At 38.5% G+C, this 15,667-nt stretch overlaps 1 long non-coding RNA gene across 1 annotated transcript in view; it reads left to right on the top strand.

Annotated features, from left to right (window-relative positions):
- LOC129624193 (uncharacterized) overlaps positions 1-15,667 on the top strand; it is a 47,942-nt gene that overhangs the window by 29,412 nt on the left and 2,863 nt on the right. The window lies entirely within an intron of this gene.

The following is a 15,667-nucleotide window of genomic DNA, read 5'->3' on the forward strand; positions in this document are numbered from 1 at the left end:
GGATCTTCCCAACCAAGACATTGAACCTGGGGCTTCTGCATCTTCTGCACTGGCAGGCGAATTCTTCACTGCTAGTGCCATTTGGGAAGTTCAAAATAGATAACTAATGTGAACCTACTGTGCAGCACAGGGAATCCTATCAATTTTCTGTGGTAACTTGGATGGGAAGGAAATCCAAAAAAGAGCATATATATGTATACATATAGCTGATTCACTCTGCAGTACAGTAGAGACTAATTCAACATTATAAAATAACTATACTTCAATTTTTCAAAAATGGCAGAACATTAAGAACAATTCTTCAAAACTGGTGGTGAATCAGTGAGGGATTAGGTATACTATCCCATTTAATTTGTACTTTTTTGAAAGCTTTCCTGATAAAAAGATTAAGATATAATGGATTGGGCATGCTAGCTCTGGACAACCTACTTCTTGACTACTTATGAGAAAGACATGCACACTATACTTTACACCACTGCTTCTAAAAATGTTGGCTTAGTTTTGCTCTATCAAGCAAGAAATTATAATAAATATGCTTGCTGCTGCTGCTGCTGCTAAGTCGCTTCAGTCATGTCCAACTCTTTGCGACCCCAGAGACAGCAGCCCACCAGGCTCCCCCGTCCCTGGGATTCTCCAGGCAAGAACACTGGAGTGGGTTGCCATTTCCTTCTCCAATGCATAAAAGTGAAAAGTGAAAGTGAAGTCACTCAGTCATGTCTGACTCTTCGCGACCCCATGGACTGCAGCCTACCAGGCTCCTCCATCTATGAGATTTTCCAGGCAAGAGTACTGGAGTGGGGTGCCATTGCCTTCTCCAAATAAATATGCTTAATGATACAGAATTACATTATATATTTTAATTATATCCACATAGTTAAATACATTTCTATTATTTTAAACAAGCACATTTCTTACTTAACCACTTTCTGTTTTGCAAATAACTTTGAGACATGAGAAAATCTTTTCTTCCTCCTTTTATCTCAACCTAACTCTCAATACTAAAGATTTGTTGGCCTGGTTTATTAGTTTTGGACTTCTCTGAGGTTTTCCCTACAGAATGTTTCTGTGAAAAAAAAAACAAAACAACGTCCTTAGCACTTATATACCAAATTCCATTCATTCTATTTACTATTCACTCAATATTTATATAAAATACAAAAGTATTATCTCTACACAAATATATATAGCTACAGTTTCATTTCAATCTTACTATTTTCAAAATAAATGAGGTCAACTAAATACAGTCAACAAAGCCAGTCAATAGGTTTGCTTTATTTGTGTTTGGTTCATAATTTGCAATTCTATTGCTCTAGAAACATTCTCCTTCAATGGCCTGTTCAGTTACCTCAGTCGTGTCTGCCTTTTTGTGACCCCGTGAACTGTAGCTTGCCATACTCCTTTGCCCATAGGATTTTTCAGGCAAAGATACTGAAGTGGAATGCCATGCCCTCCTCCAGGGGATCGTCCCAACTCAGGAATCGAACACACATCTCTTGGGTCTCCTGCAATGCAGGCAGATTCTTTACCCACTGAGCCACCCGAGAAGCCCCCTTGGGTTAGTGATCCTTAACATTTATAATCTATTTATTCTACTATCCATATAAACATTTCCTGATTTAATATTAATATTTAAACTCCATATTGCTACTTCAAACTATTAATTGGACTCTTTTTAAAAAAACATTCTATACTGCAATAAAAAGGGAAAAGAAAGTAGATTGAAAACGTTGTATCAGTTAAGAAATGATATGAATTTTGTTTGAAAATTACACCCATAGTCTGAGTTTCTTCATTGTTTTAGAATTTCACAAGAAAAATTGATTGGCAGCATAAAAAAAAACAACTAGGCAAATGACCTTTATTATTTAATATGAGGGAAGAAGCACAGCTACTTTATTCCATGTGTAGTTCCATCAGCTGTCTAATGAGTTATGGAAGAAATCAGAAATGAGAAAAGAAGGAAGCATTAAGTATTACAGTGCAGACTTCCTGGGGTGAAAAATGTTTCTAAACCGTGCTAGTAGTTTGTGAAGCAGATATTCAGTGATCATTTATTCTTGTAGCATGCTCTTGCATAAGGAAAAAATAAAGACTTCTCTTGGCACTCTTCTTGCTTTACATAAATCATGTCACAATTAAATATGTTTTGAGATCCTCTGTTGGAAAGATTCTATGTGCAAATAAATGTGTTTTTTTTTTTCCCATTTGCAACTTCAAAGACGATTCTCACTAATGAGACACTTGAAATTCATATATGGCCTACTTGCTACACTTGGGAACTTTAAAATTGCATTTATAGACAGTTCAAGTATATAAAATAGAGGCCAATAGAAAATATCATTAATTAAATTCCCTAATTGTGTAGATATATTTTATCCATATTTGTGTGCCTCATTTCTGTTTTATGAAGTGTTTAGACTATTCTGCGTAAAGGGTGAAAGAAAATCTATAAGATAATGTGGAAAATGCACTCTGTCTTTCTGTAATAATAAATCATTTAATTTTAAAAGTTCTAATAATGTATGACCACCATATTACCAACAATGTAATATATATTCCATGGTTTTCCCATCTTCACAAAGGAAATATTAGAACAATAATATATATTTTAATGTATTTCCTCTTTCCCAGTTAATTTTTTTTATCATACACACCCATAGACAGGGAAAATATTTTGATATCTCTGACTGACAATCAGGGAAATTCAGTGATTAAAAATCCCCAGCATCAGCACTCTAAGTTCTTGTATACAACACTGAGCAGCAGGGGAAGGGCTGGTGGCTGCCCCAGCACAGCAGTACAATTGCATAAACCATTAGACTCCCGGGGCCTCGCTTGTCTTACATATAAAATGGCACAGTTGGAAAGAATGACCCTCAAGGTCATTGCCAGATCTAATATACTCTGATTAAATCCCAGTTTGAGGGTAACAAAAACACATGTGGAAGATATAGGGCTAAAGGGACTTTGTAAAGTAGTGAGAATTACTGCGCACCTCCTCACTGTTGCGCCTAGAACAAGAACAAGAATAATAATATTCATATCTAGTTTCAGAGTTGTCCAAACTTTGTTTCTCCTCCAGGTCACTTGAAAGGTGCACAATTTCCTCATTAGCAACCCTATTATCTGACTCTAGAAAGATTGTTTTTCCACTCTACCAGACAAATATTTCATTCTGTCTCTTTTCTTCCAAAATCTCAAAAAAAAAAAAAAAAAAAAAAGGAAAAACAAAACATTCCCCCATTTCTGAAAGCCTTGCTTATGAATTCACTGGGATACAAAAATCAATCTTACAGGAACTCCATCAATATTTCACCCTTAAGTCTCCAAACCTCATGCAAGCTTTGTCCTTATTCTGCCTTTTCTCAGTGTACATTGGAAACCATTTCTCCTTTGGTAAAATTTCAACATCCAATGTATACTCCAGGTTCTTTACTATCTGGATTACTCAAGGCTGTTTCAGTTTTTGCTATTATTTAATACATTTTCTAAATGATCTTGATACAAGCATGGAGCATAAAAGTGGACGCCAAACACTGAACATTCATCTTGCTTTTTCTTATCACCAATTCCTCTCTCTCTTTCTTTCATACACATTATCTATCTACAAACTCTCCATGAATCCATTCTTTTCTTTGCTGTCAAAAAACCTGCATACATTGATGATAGAGAATTTACATCTTTGACATTTATTTTTCCTCTAAACTCCAAAAGTATATATACTTTTTGGCATGTCCACTTGGGTGTTTCACATATATGTCAAATGCAATGAGTCCAAAACAGACCTCATGTTCTCCTGCTCTGTATATGTCCTTGCCTGTGTGTGTGTACTAAGACACTTCAGTCGTGTCGGCCTCTTCACAACCCCATGGACTGTAGCCCACTGGGCTCCTCTGTCCATGGGATTCTCCAGACAATAATACTGGAGTGGGTTGCCATGTCCTCCTCCAGGGGATCTTCCCCTCTCTGGGATCAAACCTGAGTCCCTTATGTCTCCTGCATTGGCAGGCAGGTTCTTTATCACTAGCACCACCTAGGAAGCCCTAAGTCATTCTTGCATTTTTTTCTAACCACAGTAAGTAATACTATTATTTACCCAATTCCTCAAATCAAAAGTCTTTTATTTAAACTTTCTTTTTCTCATCCTTTATGTTCAATATATCAACAAACATACCCAAGTCTTCTTCCCAAATATTTTCAAGATTCATCCACTCATCTCATTCTTCATGGCCATGTACACTATAACTCTCACTGGCTAGCTACTTCTTATTCTAAAAATCTTATCTCAGATTTTATCCTCTCAAAAGCTTTACATAAATATCCTGTTTACAGTGACTCCACCCATACACAAAACAAATTCACTCAGTTATTCACTCCTTTTCACATGGTCTGGTTAACATCATTGCACATTTCAGAAAGGTATACCAGCTCTATTTGTGTGCATGTCTATTGTCTATTTTCATCCCCTAGAATGTCAGCTACTGGGAAGTAAGTACCTAATCAATAAAAAATACTTAATAAGACAATCATAATTATAAATAACTTCAAGAGAATACTTACTGGGGTGATGGGGAGCTAGTCTGCGACTGTTGCTTCTGTCAGTTGCTTTTCACATTTGTGATACTTTAAAGTTTTTAAACCATGGTTTTATGATCAGTAGCAGTGTGTGTGTGCTCAGTTGCTCAGTCGTGGCTGACCCTGTGAGACCCCATGAACTGCAGGCCGCCAGTGGCTTCTGTCTATGGAATTTTCCAGGCAAGAATACTGGATCAGGATGTCATTTCCTCCTCCAGGGCATCTTCCCAATCCAGGGACTGAACCCAAGTCTCTTGTGTCTGCTGCATTGGCAGGCAGATACTTTACCACTGAGCAATCTGGAAAGTCTATTATTGCATTTGATGTTAAAACAATCCTCCTTCAAATCAGCAAGATCAGATATTACTGTTGTATATATATATACACACACACACACGAAAATATCAGAAAAGTTAAGTGACATGTCAAATATCACATAATAAACTTTTGATTTGAACAATACCAGAATTTAAGTCTTCTAATTCTTTTACTTAGCCATTGTTTACTCAAAGCCTGCACAATTCTCAAAAGTCTCTGAAGATTAGTTTATGAATCACATACTAAGTTTGGAAGTAAAATTATTTTCTTCAAACCTCACATACTAGATATGATTATCTAGCATGCCATTTTATTGATAATGTACTAAATGTCTACCATTATCGTATTGAAATAAAGTTGATTATATAAAGGATATACACAATGCACAATTTCTTATTTTAAGTGATATTTATGGGAATGTAAACACTGTGAATGGTGACCACAGCCATGAAATTAAAAGATGTTTGCTCCTTGGAAGGAAAGCTATGACAAACATATTAAAAAGCAAAGACATCTCTTTGTTGACAAAGCTCCATATAGTCAAATACTTGCTTTTCCAGTAGTCATGTATGTCTGTGAGAGCTGGACCATAAAAAAGGCTGAGCAGTGAAGAATTGATGCTTTTCAACTGTGGTGTTGGAGAAGACTCTTGAGAGTCTTTTGGACTGCAAGGACATCAAACCAGTTAATCCTAAAGGAAATCAGCCCTGAACATTCATTGGAAGGACTGATGCTGAAGCTGAAGTTCCAATACTTTGGTCACCTGATGCAAAGAACTGACTCATTTGTAAAGATCCTCATGCTGGGAAAGACTGAAGGCTAAAGGAGAAGAGGACAGCACGGCATGAGATGGTTAAAGGGCATCATCAACTCAATGGACATGAATTTGAACAAACTCTGGAAGGTAGTGAAGGGCAAGGAAGTCTGGTGTGCTGCAGTCCATGAGGTTGCAAAGAGTCAGACACAACTTAGTGACTGAAAAACAAAAACAATAAATGGGAACATTTATAGATTTTTTTTAAGTAGTGAAAAAGAAATGATTGAATACTTTTTAGTTTGTCCAAAGGAAATAGATAACAGAGAAAAGAAGAGGATGTTATTATTTAAGTTATATCTGATTTTATGAGAGTTAAACAAAAATACAGTGAAGAATATATCAAGAGACCATCAGTGCTGAAATAACCTTGAATTTGTGAGCCAAGTGAGACCTAAGATAAGAGGTACGTTCAATAGAAAATAAAAAACCAACTGTCTGATTCCAAAGCAAAAGAACCAGAAGGACCATAAATGGTAAATAAATGCTACAAAGTGTAACAGCAGATGTAGTGTCATTCATCATCATAAATTAAGGGTCAGAGTGCCACAGAGAAGCCATCTGAGGAATGTCCATAGGCATACAGTCAGTCAGGAAGAAAGTAATAAAGATTAAGCAAGTTCCAACTATACTGGACAACACAAAGCAGCCCTTTAATTGTGAGTGCTAAAACTAAATTAAGCTTTGCCACCTTAATTTGGATAATATATTCATTGAGATAGCAATGATGCTGTCCCAGAATGGTTAAATTTGCTTAGGTTTTTAATTAAAGAGAGTTTTATAGGAAATATTTCGTTCTGAAAACATGTGCCTCACGGTGTTTGGTATGAACTGTACTTAGAATTAGAAAGCTTAGAAAGGAGAGATTGCAGGTGATTCAATTACACCTGAATCGTTGTCAGAATTAGTGTATAAAAAACAAGTTTAAAAATTGAATAAAACTGCCCTCTCGAGAACCATTTTTGCCACTTCTGTGAGAACTCAGAAGGACACCTCACCTGGAGGGATGAGACTTTAGATTTTGGTTCCAGTTTCTCCAAACTGTGAGCAATCTTGCTGGGTGCCTCTCTATCTCCATGAAATCCAACTTGGAAATATAAGTGCGTTAGTACAAATAGTTGTAGTGAAAGCAGAAGGAGATATCCTGTTTCTGCCACACAATGCTTTTTTATTTGTTTGTTATAAATCAAGATCTCCCATGGAAAAAGTCCCCAAGACCAAAACTGAGTATGAGCTACAAGAGGCTTTAGGATAATAATTCAAATTTGTTATGATAAAGTCTGTCTGTATAACAAAATGATCGATATTAGGAATTTAATTAAGACAGATGATGTTATAGTGCAAACGTAACAGATATTGGAAAAATATAATAAATTCAGTGTAACTTCAATGCATGGCCATATGTCAATTTAGAAAAGGGGAAAAAATTCCCATATGTCAAAAGCGAAGGTGAATTCATATTGTGGACACTCAGTGGGAGGCTAAACTACGGGGGTCATGAGAAATACAAAGAATCAGAATGAGATGGAAGTTTTCAGATTTTGGAGTTGGAGCTTTAATTACTAAAGGAGGATGAGGCTTGGGCTGTAGCCAGCTATGTGTGAGTTCAGAACCAAACTTCCATAAGACTAGGAGAAATATATAGAGGTTTGTTATTCAAAGCAAGAATTACAAAATTTTTGCTCATCCACCTGAAAGGCTTTCTATCCATTGCACATAACTTGGAACCTAGGTATGATGACTTTGTGGCTACTGCAGGCACCCCACTCCAGTACTCTTGCCTGGAAAATCCCATGGACCGAGGAGCCTGGTAGGCTACAGTCCATGGGGTCGCCAAGAGTCAGACACAACTGAGCGACTTCACTTGCACTCTTCACTTTCATGCATTGGAGAAGGAAATGGCAAACCACTCCAGTGTTCTTGCCTGGAGAATCCCAGGGACGGGGGAGCCTGGTGGGCTGCCGTCTATGGGGTTGCACAGGGTCGGACACGACTGAAGCGACTTAGCAGCAGCAGCAGCAGCCATATTGGATTACGGCTTCCTTGAAGATGGAAAATAGAAATGGTGAGACTGACGGATGGTAGATCAGATCAGATCAGATCAGTCGCTCAGTCGTATCCGACTCTTTGCAACCCCATGAATCGCAGCTTGCCAGGCCTCCCTGTCCATCACCAACTCCCGGAGTTCACCCAGACTCACGTCCATACAGCCAGTGATGCCATCCAGCCATCTCATCCTCTGTCGTCCCCTTCTCCTCCTGCCCCCTATCCCTCCGAGCATCAGAGTCTTTTCCAATGTGTCAACTCTTCGCAGGAGGTGGCCAAAGTACTGGAGTTTCAGCTTTAGCATCATTCCTTCCAAAGAAATCCCAGGGCTGATCTCCTTCAGAATGGGCTGGTTGAATCTCCTTGCAGTCCAAGGGACTCTCAAGAGTCTTCTCCAACACCACAGTTCAAAAGCATCAGTTCTTCAGCGCTCAGCCTTCTTCACAGCCCAACTCCCACATCCATACATGACCACTGGAAAAACCATAGCCTTGACTAGACGAACCTTTGTCAGCAAAGTAATGTCTCTGCTTTTGAATATGCTATCTAGGTTGGTCATAACTTTCCTTCCAAGGAGTAAGCATCTTTTAATTTCATGGCTGCAGTCACCATCTGCAGTGATTTTGGAGCCCAGAAAAATAAAGTCTGACATTGTTTCCACTGTTTCCCCATCTATTTCCCATGAAGTGATGGGACCAGATGCCATGATCTTCGTTTTCTGAATGTTGAGCTTTAAGCCAACTTTTTCACTCTCCACTTTCACTTTCATCAAGAGGCTTTTGAGTTCCTCTTCACTTTCTGCCTTAAGGGTGGTGTCATCTGCATTACTGAGGTTATTGATATTTCTCCCGGCAATCTTGATTCCAGCTTGTGTTTCTTCCAGTCCAGCATTTCTCATGATGTACTCTGCATATAAGTTAAATAAACAGGGTGACAATATACAGCCTTGACGTACTCCTTTTCCTATTTGGAACCAGTCTGTTGTTCCATGTCCAGTTCTAACTGTTGCTTCCTGACCTGCACACAAATTTCTCAAGAGGCAGATCAGGTGGTCTGGTATTCCCATCTCTTTCAGAAGTTTTTACAGTTTATTGTGATCCACATAGTCAAAGGCTTTGGCATGGTCAATAAAGCAGAAATAGATGTTTTTCTGGAACTCTCTTGCTTTTTCCATGATCCAGCAGATGTTGGCAATTTGATCTCTGGTTCTTCTGCCTTTTCTAAAACCAGCTTGAACATCAGGAAGTTCACGGTTCACATATTGCTGAAGCCTGGCTTAGAGAATTTTGAGCATTACTTTACTAGCGTGTGAGATGAGTGCAATTGTGCGGTAGTTTGAGCACTCTTTGGCATTGCCTTTCTTTGGGATTGGAATGAAAACTGACCTCTTCCAGTCCTGTGGCCACTGCTGAGTTTTCCAAATTTGCTGGCATATTGAGTGCAGCACTTTCACAGCATCATATTTTAGGATTTGGAATAGCTCAACTGGAATTCCATCACCTCCACTAGCTTTGTTCATAGTGATGCTTTCTAAGGCCCACTTGACTTCACATTCCAGGATGTCTGGCTCTAGGTCAGTGATCACACCATTGTGATTATCTGGGTCGTGAAGATCTTTTTTGTACAGTTCTTCTGTGTATTCTTGCCACCTCTTCTTAATATCTTCTGCTTCTGTTAGGTCCATACCATTTCTGTCCTTTATCGAGCCCATCTTTGCATGAAATGTTCCTTTGGTATCTCTGATTTTCTTGAAGAGATCTCTAGTCTTTCCCATTCTGTTGTTTTCCTCTATTTCTTTGCATTGATCGCTGAAGAAGGCTTTCTTATCTCTTCTTGCTATTCTTTGGAACTCTGCATTTAGATGTTTATATCTTTCCTTTTCTCCTTTGCTTTTCACTTCTCTTCTTTTCACAGCTATCTGTAAGGCCTTTCCAGACAGCCATTTTGCTTTTTTGAATTTCTTTTCCATGGGGATGGTCTTGATCCCTGTCTCCTGTACAATGTCACGAACCTCAGTCCATAGTTCATCAGGCACTCTGTCTATCAGATCTAGTGCCTTATATCTATTTCTCACTTCCACTGTATAATCATAAGGGATTTGATTGAGGTCATACCTGAATGGTCTAGAGGTTTTCCCTACTTTCTTCAATTTCAGTCTGAATCTGGCAATAAGGAGTTCATGATCTGAGCCACAGTCAGCTCCTGGTCTTGTTTTTGTTGACTGTATAGAGCTTCTCCATCTTTGGCTGCAAAGAATATAATCAATCTGATTTCAGTGTTGACCATCTGGTGAGGTCCAAGTGTAGAGTCTTCTCGTGTTGTTGGAAGAGGGTGTTTGTTATGACCAGTGCATTTTCTTGGCAAAACTCTATTAGTCTTTGCCCTGCTTCATTCCTTATTCCAAGGCCAAATTTGCCTGTTACTCCAGGTGTTTCTTGACTTCCTACTTTTGCATTCCAGTCCCCTATAATGAAAAGGACATCTTTTTTGGGTGTTAGTTCTAAGAGAAAGTTACCCTAATTATCTGATGGGACACCCACTCTAACTCTGGGTTGCCATTTCTAGACTCTTATTTGTGAAAATAAACACTTGTATGTCTAAAGCAATAAACTCAAGTCTCTGTTACTAGAAGCAAGAGTCATTACATATATGCTAAGTTGCTTCAGTAGTGTCTGACTCTTTGTAATCCTGTGGACTGTAGCCCACTGGGCTACTCTGTCCTTCGGATTCTCCAGGCAAGAATCCTGGAGAGGGTTACCATGCCCTCTTCCAGAGGATCTTCCCCACCCAGGACCAAACCCTCATCTCGTATGTCTCCTGCGTTGGTGGTTAGATTGTTTACCACTAGCGCCACCTAGGAAGCCCAAGAGTCATTGCTAACTGATAAACTGATAAGAACCAAAAATTCAATCTTAACCATAATCAGAAGAAAGGATTGAAACTCTCTGAAGAATAAGTCCTTAATTATTTATGACCTGATTGGTCATACTCACTCTCTTTTAAGTAAGATATGTTCATTTAAAACAATAACAAAACATTTCAGAGTACTTGATAAGTGATATGATCCCCAATATACAGGATAATATTAGATTTATTTTCCTAACTTCTGAAAAAGTACTTTAGTTACCAATAGAGACTTTGGGGGTAGATACGGATATATAGAAAAATGAAAATGTAAAAGGGACTGTAAAAGATTGTCTTTAAAATCATGACAGGTGGAAAAATTTTCTCATTTCCCATTTTAGAAGTATTTTAAGCATCAAAAGCAACACACGAAATGGTTCAAAGGAAACAGTGACATAATAATAGATGATACCTGAAAAAACATTCAGTGATTTTTTCAGAATTTATTTCATCTAATTGTTAATTATATAATGAAATGGAAAATCCCAATAGCTTCTTTTGTCATTTATCTCACAGACTGTTTATCTGTTTATTTCTTTAAAAAAGAACCTGAAAATGAAAAATAAAAACAGCTCTTTTTTAAAGTTTAATTTCTCTACTAACCAGTCGAGTTCTATTTCTTTTTGGAAAGCAATTTGTGTTATCAAGTGTGATGATTTAAATGACTGGAATCTAGTGTTATAGAGTTGCTCTTGTTTAACATTTTGCTCTTGATCCATTTTTCATTGATCCTTCAATATTTTTGAAGCAGCTACTATATGCTATATAACCTGTTAGATGCTTGCCATCAAGGCAACCGTCAAATGAAGGTTCAATTCTGTAAGTCACTAGAGGGCTGTACCAAGTGGTCTAATTATGGACTGTTTATAATTGGAAGAAAAAAATGTGATGCTTTTAGGCAAACAGGTCTTTGGGAAGACCTCAGATCATAGCAACTTGGTTTCTTTCTTGACCTGCCTGCGTGCTTAGCTAGACATGGAATTGGAGGTCTCCATAGGTGTTCTGTCTAATTCATATGAGATTCCTGACAAAAAGATCTAGTATATTCTAGAGTAAGAGAATCAGGGCCCTCTTGACTTTCCTGATGGCTCAGACAGTGAACAATCTGCCTGCAGTGCAGGAGACCTGGCTTCAATCCCTGAGTCAGAAAGACCCCCTGGAGGAGGGCATGGTAACCCACTCCTGTATTCTTGCCTGGAGAGTTCCATGGACAGAGGAGCCTGGTGGGCCACAGTCCATGGGGATACAAGAGTCAGACACCACTGAGTGACTAAACACACACCATACATATATGTATATAGATGGCCTAGGGACAACTCTTTATTTATTTTAATTTAAAGGCCAAATAAATTAAATGACTTCTTCATAAGCCAATCAGTAAAACCCAACATGAATCAGACTCAAGGCTCCAGATTCTCCAGCAGGCCTCCTTCTTGTTTGATGACAGCTGGTCAACGTGGACCACTTGACAAGCCAGGAAAGCAGTGTCCTGGTATTGACTAAGAACCTTCCCTCTGGTGCTTGCCCTCTCTCAGTAAGATACATCTACCATCAAACTAGTCAGAGGAATATTTTAGAGGAGAATATACAATTTCCCACTAAAGAAGAACCTCGCTAAAGCACAACCATATATTGTCCCTAAATCATCAGTTTGTTAATATGTAGCTATGTATTAAAGGCAAAATAAAATTTGGATTAAAAAATGCTGCTTTAAACAAAAATGCAGTTTTGTGCCCATAAAGTTCTTATGATCTAAAAGACAAAAAGCCTCAAAAAAGTAGATAAGAAAAGAAAGAATGAATGTCTACATCCCAAGAATTTCAGTAAGTTAACCAGTGGTTTAGGAACAATATTGAAGCTCATTCTTAGGATTTATAATCTTATATTTGTGTAGAAAGACTTAAATGGATGACCACATGGAATATGAGAAGAGGCACCTTACAAAACAGAAAACTTGATTCTTAAGACATATACAGTATGCAATACAGTATATATTATATTACTTTTAAGCTAATGTTAATGAACTATTTTTTATTTATGTGGATGAATCATTCAAGGATATCTAAGGCTGAACTCTTTTGCCCTGTTGCTTTCAGTATTCTAATCATCTGACATATGTTTATTTAACTTATGTGCAGAGTACATCATGCAAAATGCTGGGCTGCGTTAAGCACAAGCTGGGATCATGATTTCCAGAAGAAATATCAATAACCTCAGATATGCATATGACACTACCCTTATGGCGGAAAGTGAAGAAGAACTAAAGAGCCTCTTGATGAAAGTGAAAGAGGAAAGTGAAAAAGTTGGCTTAAAACTCAGCATTCAGAAAACCAAGATCATGGTATCCGGTCCCATCACTACATGGCAAATAGATGGGGAAACAATGGAAACAGTGGCTGACTTTATTTATTTGGGCTCCAAAATCACTGCAAATGGTGACTGCAGCCATGAAATTAAAAGACACTTTCTCCTTGGAAGAAAAGTTATAACCAAACTAGACAGCATATTAAAAAGCAGAGACACTACTTTGTCAACAAATGTCCATCTAATCAAAGCTATGGTTTTTCCAGTAGTCATGTATGGATATGAGAGTTGGACTATAAAGAAAGCTGAGCACATAAGAATTGATGCTTTTGAACTGTGGTGTTGGAGAAGACTTTTGAGAGTCCCTTGGACTGCAAGGAGATCCAACCAGTCCATCCTAAAGGAAATCAGTCCTGAATATTCATTGGAAGGATTGATGCTGAAGCTGAAACTCCAATACTTTGGCCACCTGATGTCAGGAATTGACTCATTGGAAAAGACACTGATGCTGGGAAAGATTTGAGGTGGGAGGAGAAAGGGACGGTGTAGAATGAGATGGTTGGATGCCATCACCAACTCAATGGGCATGAGTTTGACTAAGTTCCAGGAGTTGGTGATGGACAGGGAAGCCTGGCATGCTGCAGTCCATGGGGTTGCAAAGAGTTGGACATGACTGAACCGAATTGAATCATCTGACAAAAATGACCAAAAAGTGATTACATAGGGTATATGCTGCTGCTGCTGCTGCTAAGTTGCTTCAGTCATGTCCAACTCTGTGACCCCATGGACAGCAGCCTAAGACGCTCCTCTGTCCACAGGATTCTCCAGGCAAGAATACTGCAGTAGGTTGGCATTTCTTTCTCCAACATAGGGTATATAATAGATACTAAATTTGAGAGAAATTCCAAGCTCATACTAGAAATTGCAAGTTAGAACATCAGTAATAATTTTGTACAAATTGAAAGAAGATTCCAGAAATCCACATGCCAATCTCCTTTTAAGTGAGCACAGTGATATACAGCACAAAAATATAGAGGGAATTAACAACAGCAGAAAAAAAAAATCAGCAACACATTTAAGAGGCAAGACCAAGAATGCCAGCAGGGCTCAGAAATGTAGACTATTTGCCTTAGCACCTTCAGCTTATTTTGTCCATACAGATTAAAAAGAAAAAAAAAAATGCACTGGAAGTCCCAAATGAGAAATGGCTCCCATTGGGATTCCACTCACCATTCACATTGGCAGTATGGGGTGGATTGGAAACAGAGGGGAAATGATACACAAAGAGTAGCCATCTGGATAGGAGCATCCGAAGAAAGAAAAAATGTACAAAGGGAAAAAATGAGGATAAATACAAGAGAAATAAAATTGAAAGAAACCTTACTTAGAACCAATTGAAGAAATGCAAGGATTTCACACTAATGGCAACTAGAAGTTAATCCCGCTATCCATCAGGACGTTGCCAGTCAGAACATTCTCAGGACACAAGTTTTCATAACAACTATTACACAAGGCACATCACAGGTTCTCAAGGCTCTGGATACCTTTTTACCTTCTTAGACATCTGAACAGCTGAAAGAAAAAGTAGAAATTTTTGAAGTCAACCAACCTAAACTAAATATTGAGGGAAAACATTGACCAAAACTGTAAAAATCCCAGTGACCTGCTATTTGCAGAATTAATTTCTCTGCATGAGAAATGATAACATTGATGGTGCTGATGGTGGTGATGATGGCAGCTAACCTGATTTTAGTCCTTACGATGTGCTAGGCATTGCTTAAAATGTTTATGTGTACTTCATCGTTCACTGGGGCTTCCGCGGGTGGTGCTCGAGGTAAAGAACTCACCCGCCAATGCAGGAGACATAAGAGATGTGGGTTCGATCCCTGGGTCAGGGAGATCCCCTGGAGCAGGAAATGGCAACCCACTCCAAAATTCTTGCTGGGAAAATCCCGTGGACAGAGGAGCCTGGAAAGGTACAGTCCATAGGGTCACAAAGAGTTGGACAGGATTAAAGTGACATCACACACACATATATTCAGCCACTAGCCATTATTCAAATAGACAGTGGTAACTTGGTTAACTGTGGAAAATTCTGAAAGAAATGGGAATACCAGACTACCTGACCTGCCCCTTGAGAAATCTGTATGCAGGTCAGGAAGCAACAGTTAGAACTGGACATGGAACAACAGACTGGTTCCAAATAGGAAAAGGAATACATCAAGGCTTTATATTGTCACCCTGCTTATTTAACTTATATGCAGGATACATTATGAGAAATGCTGGACTGGAAGAAACACAAGCTGGAATCAAGATTGCCGGGAGAAATATCAATAACCTCAGATATGCAGATGACACCACCCTTAAGGCAGAAAGTGAAGAGGAACTCAAAAGCCTCTTGATGAAAGCGAAAGTGGAGAGTGAAAAAGTTGGCTTAAAGCTCAACATTCAGAAAACGAAGATCATGGCATCTGGTCCCATCACTTCATGGGAAATAGATGGAGAAACAGTGCAAACAGTGTCAGACTTTACTTTTTTGGGCCCAGAATCACTGCAGATGGTGACTGCAGCCATGAAATTAAAAGACGCTTACTCCTTGGAAGGAAAGTTATGACCAACCTAGATAGCATATTCAAAAGCAGAGACATTACTTTGCCAACAAAGGTTCGTCTAATCAAGGCTATGGTTTTTCCTGTGGTCATGTAT

This window comes from Bubalus kerabau, chromosome 12 (assembly GCF_029407905.1).
Source record: "Bubalus kerabau isolate K-KA32 ecotype Philippines breed swamp buffalo chromosome 12, PCC_UOA_SB_1v2, whole genome shotgun sequence".
Classification (NCBI taxonomy): Eukaryota; Metazoa; Chordata; class Mammalia; order Artiodactyla; family Bovidae; genus Bubalus; species Bubalus kerabau.